At 39.3% G+C, this 6,495-nt stretch overlaps 1 protein-coding gene across 1 annotated transcript in view; it reads left to right on the top strand.

The window, feature by feature from the left end:
• Nucleotides 1-6,495, top strand: part of LOC308288651 (protein mono-ADP-ribosyltransferase PARP6) — a gene marked incomplete at both ends in the record, with an annotated part of 51,290 nt that overhangs the window by 4,031 nt on the left and 40,764 nt on the right. The gene's annotated exons all lie outside the window — the stretch shown is intronic.

Raw genomic sequence — 6,495 nt, 5'->3', positions numbered from 1 at the left:
TTGGTGTAATAACACATAATATCCTTTAGATTAAAAGAATAAACATAATTCACCAGGTTAAAAAGTGGGATTCTAAATCAGTTAAAAATATACGGGAGATATGGCACATAAAAAATAAATGGGGAGCCGTTTCTATGACTTGAGCACAAAATGAACTATCAATGTCTGCAAATTTAGAGATAAATGTTGTGTAGCAACTTGAAATGTAGCCTACTTCTTTGGCTCTATTTGAAAAGCAATATTTGTGAGGAAAGGAGTCATGTTTTTTTCCACTCTATGTCAACAATATTTGATCTCCAATAAAACTTCCCCCCTGGAAGGCCCTTGAAAAAAGGCCCTTAGCTCTGAACTAAATAAGATCTGCACCTGGCTCAATGACAACAAACTGCCAGTGCCAATACACAGGTAAAACCGAATCCATCCTCTTTGGGTTCCTAACCTCAGCAAGGTCGATTCCGATTCAACTTCACAATCAAAGTGGGTGACAAATCAGACAATGAAATAACAAGAAAAGACAAACAGAGGATCGTTTGGTCCACTGGTTAGAAAAAATAAATTGAAGAAGACTCTAGCAAGAGCACTCATTCATCCCCACTTTGACTATGGAGTCCACGTATGGTATCGCGATGCCTCAAAGGCCCTAAAAACAAGGCTCCAAACAGCCCAAAACAAACCAACTCCTGCTTAACCTTCCATTTCCGGCTCACCTTACTGCTAATCACTTTCTAAACGTGTCGTGTGGTGACTCATAGTAGCTGACACATCTTGCTGTACGTACAACATCTTGCAACGGGCCTGGTGTACAAAATACGGTGTTCACAATTACAACACCAGAGGCAGGTCCACAGATCACGTCCAACCCAGATTTGGCAAAAAAAAGGGTCAAATGCGTCTCCTGCTATGCCGCTAAAATGTGTAACGCCCTACCAAAGGCCTTATAGGAGTGTAAATCCCTATACCTTCCTTTAAAACTGCAATGAAAAGCCACTTACAGGCGGCTGGCTGCTACTCGAAACTGGTAAAAGAAAACAAAGCTCATCCTTACCTCCCCTGACCTTTCTATTGTAAATACCATTTATTTTGCATTGTGTTTTTTTACGACAGTTTTGTTTTTACATTTTCTGCATAGTACTGTTTTATGTCTGTCATTCTATGAGTTAAAAAAGGACCCCAATTGAAATAAGACCAAAAGCTTTTTTGAGGAATCGTTTTACTTGACTTTGTACATGAACTGTAACCTTTTCCTATGCAAACTCTTCCTATGCAAGTCTTCAATCAATCAATCAACATGCATCACTTGACGGATGTGTTTGTTGATGCATTTTTTGCCCAGGAGACCAAACCCATCCAACATGATTTATGACGGTTGCTGTGCAATTTCCCCAGAACCATAACACAAATGGCTTTTTATCAGTTGTACTAATCCATTTAGGACCAACTTGCAAAGCTGGTCTACATATAGTCAGACGATGTCATCCAGAATGCCAAAATCTCATGAATTTCTACCATATTATGGTTAAAAAGCAGGAGACAAGTGTGAATTTATACATTATTAGATATTATTATATCTTACAATTTATATTATTATAATATAAATGGTAAGACGGAATTCAGTTCCCAGTGGATTCCACAAGGCCACCAAACTGTTCCATGTAAGGCAAGCCCACAAGGTGCAAGCTGATATAAAAGGACACCATCATTTCTTGTTCTGTAAATATTAGTAGATGCGGGACTGTGGGACATGACATGACATGACATGACATGACATGACATGACATGACATGACATGACATGACATGACATGACATGACATGACATGCAGTGGTGGAAGAAGTACTCCGGTATAAAACATTACTTGAGTAAAAGTGCATAAGTATTGGCAGCAAAATATTGGTTACTTAAAATACCAAAAGTAAAAATACTACTTGTGCAGAATGTCCCATTTCACAAGTTCAATAATCTTTTGAAAATCGCTTTGCGACTATTGTGACTTTGGCTATTCAACTAGCCAAAGTATTAGAGTGCTGGTACGTTTTAATTACTAGTTACTTCAAAGTATAGTAACTAAAGTTTTCAAATAATTGTAGTGGAGTAAAAAGTACAATATTTACCTCTGAGGTGTATTGGAGTACAAGCAAAAGTACTGAAATTTGGAAATACCTCAATTTTCCACCACTGATGACATTACATGACATGGATATGAACCCTAAAATTCCTGTTTTGGTGCCCCGATTTCCCAGGTGCCAAATTTCCCTAGTGCCTTCCAGGGTCTGGTGCCCACTCTGTTTTGGTGCCCAGACTTCCCACATTTCCCTAGCGCCCACTCTTCCGAGGTGCCCCCCAGATCTCCTGGTCCCCACTCTGTTTTGGTGCCCAGATCTCCCATGTGCCCAATCTTGCAAACAACTCTTCCTAGTAGGTGCCCAGTTTTCCCATGCAGTGCCCAGAATGTTTTGTTGCCCACTCTTCCTGATACCGTTTAAACCAGTGCTTCTCAAACATTTTCATGCCAAATTAACATGTATTTGGCCGTGGACCCCCGTCTGAAATTATTTTGTGCCAGGGACCCCTATACTCGACTCGACTCAGACTCGAGACTCGACTCGGACTCTACAGATCTACAACACGTCACATCGCAAAGCATTGTGGGCTTCAAATAATAATAAAGTCAAATAATAGCCGATGTAGGATCAAGTGGTATTACAGGGGGTACTTGAGAGAAAATGAAAATGGAAATATTTACTTTTATGTTTAATGATAACACATTGACAAATCACAAATGTATGTGAATGTGCTGCTCCATAAAGCTTTAAAACAAATTAAGTAGGAATTTTGACTAGCACAACATATTGTCAGCATATGTACGTGAAAACTGGACTTTTGATGTCAGACTGACAAAAGTTTAATCGACAACAACAACATTTTGATTAAAAAATACTGACATTGTCATGGTAATGGTTAGAAAATACTGACATTGTCAGTATTTTCTATCAAAATGTTGGTGTCAATTAAAGGTGGTATTGGTCTACTTGGATTCAGCAATCAGGAAAAGGTTGTACTGAGGCCCAAAAAGTTTGAGAACCTGGCTATAGTCGCTTCTTTGGGTCTTTTGCTTATTTCTCCTGCAAAATCTGGCAACACCAGACTCTTGAGCCTGAGAAAGATCCCATCACCCGGCCGAAAGGATAACAGCTGAGTTGAGAAGTGAGAACACATGACATACACCACTATGGTAATTATCACTTATCAGCATGCATGCTTACGACAATGAAGGAAAAAAACACATGTCTTAATTTGTATCGTTTGTGTTATGATTAGCAGTTTATAAAAAAAAAAAAAAAAAAAAAAAAAAAACATATCTAGCCTACCTCGTCAAAATGAGGGTTGTAAAGTAGAGTCTTGACACCCTGCCTGCATCATCAACGGTTGCCAGACAACCAACTAGCGACCACCCCTCCGGCCTATGGGATACATTTTATTTAGATAATTGACAATATTGACACCAAATTTGTATACTTTTACAATTTTATAATTGTTTGATCAAAGATGGGTGTGTGTCGATGTGAAATGGACAGTTGCTACGCTACAATCGAAGCATCCCGTTCGTTACTTTCTCGTGCAATAAGGAGTTTTTAAAAACAAACAAGGAAACAGGTTCTTCTTTAATTCAGCGTCGAAAGAACGTCAGAATCAGTCACATTATTATGTTTGCATGTTCCAGTCGGTCGGGTAATGTACGGTATGTCACAAGTGCCACTTCTCACGTCAAAAGTAAAACATGGTTATATTTATTTAGATGTTAGTCCAAAACCAATGGTCCAAACCAAACACTCAAAGTAAACGTGAAAATCTTGCAAACAACAGCTCCCTCTGGTGGTGAAAATATATATAACAACAGCTGTGAATAATTCTTCCATTGACTTATATAATAATAATAATCATAATAATATATACTATTATAATATAATAATGTACAATATTATTATAGATATCACGTGAGAACTTAAGGACGGGGAGATTGAACAACATAACAGCCAATGAATTGACTGATTTATTATTGTATTGTTTATAATGGTCTCTATTCTGTGAACTAGACTTGACATTTTTGCCAGGTGTTTAGTAATTTGTAATAAAAGTAACGGTTCTATTAGCATAATTTCAAGTGCTGTATATGTACTGTATTGCTATATTACCTCACCATGTTTAGTTTCTATTACTGTGATAATCAGCCGAGATTTAGAAATGTTAGTTGTATAATGTAGCAAAAGCATTCCACACATTTCATTCAGCACACAACTTGCACAGTGTGCACTGCACAGTGCACGGGAGACAGACAATGTGATCTACTATGCTCTACAGCTCAGCAGGATAAGTCCCTTGTTGTGCTAATCAGCTCTACCTCTGCCAGAGATATTATATGGCAGACACAAGTATCTAAACCTGGCTTCTACCACAGACAGACAGAAAGACATTCTGCTACAGCCATGCAATCCAAATCTCAAGTTTTCAAACATGTCCAGATGATTAGCCTCCTGGCAGTCTGCAAACGACACTGTAAAGTATCATACCTACTCGGCTCAGAGACAAGTTGGGGAATATAACTCATAGGCTATATTAAAATACCAATGCATTGGGTGTACTGCAGTGTACACACAGACATGCCTGTTTTCTGCATGTGTTCTTGTAAAAGGAAATACAATGGACACATGGTTGCGTGAATTGATTTCCTTTTGCAAAACTTCATTCATTGATTTTCTGTGTCTCCGTAGGCCTACTTTTCCCAACCCACGATGCAAGCCATCAGGACCTTCTCCTTTTTAGTTCCCCTCACCTTATCATAACATTTTGTGTGCCTCCACTGCTGCCGGTACCCATCTTGAGTCACTGGATGCCAGCCGCTGCGTGGCGTGCGTCCGGTTCTGCTACTCCTGCTGTGAAACCCCTGGTCAGCCAACGGACACACACCTCCTCCTAGCACAGGTGAGGGACAAATGCACCGTCCAATCACCCTAGTCGCTGATTCACGGCCCTGGCTGTCACTGTCTATTAGTGTCTCCTTATGGGAGAGTATGATACCCTGGGAAGATCCTGTGCTACGTAAATCCCACGGACGTATGCTGACTAGACTGTCCACTTAACCACTGCTGAGCAATGTTTTGGAATGATGGAATATAGATTTTTGTATTAATTAGTAGGCTATTATATACATTTTAAACACAATATTAACTATAATAAAGGTGTTCATAATAATATAATACTGCAGCATACAGTAGAAGTGAGTTGGTCAATGATGATTGAGGGAGATGAGGCAACATACCGTTAAGGTCTTCATAATAAATATATTAACAATTACAATTACAATTTAGGCATTAATAAGCAAGACTCCCTTATCCTAATCTCGCATCACCAGTCTTTCCACCTCGGAGGAAAGCCTGGTATTCGTTTACAACAGGCCATTTGATCCAGTCTAGGTGTGGCCTAAACTGGAAACAGGGAGTTTTGGTCCCCTCCGTTTGTTTCCCCAATCCCTATTTAAATGCTCTTGTAGCCTAGTGTATTCTTTCCAGTCACTTTTTTCCAAAAGCAAAACTACGCGGCATCAAGGGTTTTATTGGGTAGGCTCTAAAATTATGCCTTGAGCGCGGTGATTTATTTGGGGTTAAAACTGTTTCCGGTTTGATCTTTCCGGCCAAAGCGTAGTCCTTTGAGGACTACAACATAACGTAGGCTGTTTCCGCTCCTGAACCGGAACCCCGAAATTGGAAATGATTCCAGGCTACTCTTATCCAGAGTGACTTCCAAGTACGAGGTCATAATAGCAGATAGAGTAAACATGAACTCTAGTCAACAATGTAAAATGTAGTAGTAGTAAAAGTAGAGTGCAGAGAGAACAATATAGTGGCTACTGTAAGATACCAGGTTAACAATGAACCGAGCATCTGTCTGTGTGTCTAAACAACATGCAATCAAAATAACATTAACATTTTTTACAGAAAGGCCTTAAAGGTAGGGTGAGTGATTTCATTTAATTCAAATAATAACAAAATGGGTCTATGTTCTGATATTACTAGTTACTATTGTGTGTTTGGTCCATATTTGGACTGTAGCCTTATCTCTTGTGAGGAGAAAAAAGTTTCAAACTGTTGGGTTACAAGTTTTCCTCCAATAGGATAGAGTGGGGCCTTCCTCCAATCATGGTCGAGTGAGGGTGGGCCTTACGCACACCAAGGCCTGCCCCCACTTGATCATGATTGGAACTTAAGTGAAATCACCTACCCTACCTTTAAGTCGACTATCTACAGTTGATTTTGCGACAAAAATGTATTTTGGCAGGCCTTGATGGCGTCGTAATGGCATATTTTACACTGAAAATAGCCGATCTAAAAGCTCACAGTTGTGACGTGTTGAGAGCTTGTAGATCTGCTATTTTCAGAACACAACCAAACAAGAAATTACTTGTCATTTAGTTCTACTGGATCTCTTAATTTTACTTTA

This window comes from Nannobrachium achirus (assembly GCF_963921795.1).
Source record: "Nannobrachium achirus genome assembly, chromosome: 7".
Lineage (NCBI taxonomy): Eukaryota > Metazoa > Chordata > Actinopteri > Myctophiformes > Myctophidae > Nannobrachium > Nannobrachium achirus.
Note: the sequence above shows the minus strand (reverse complement) of the source record. Positions and strands in the feature narration are given on the sequence as shown.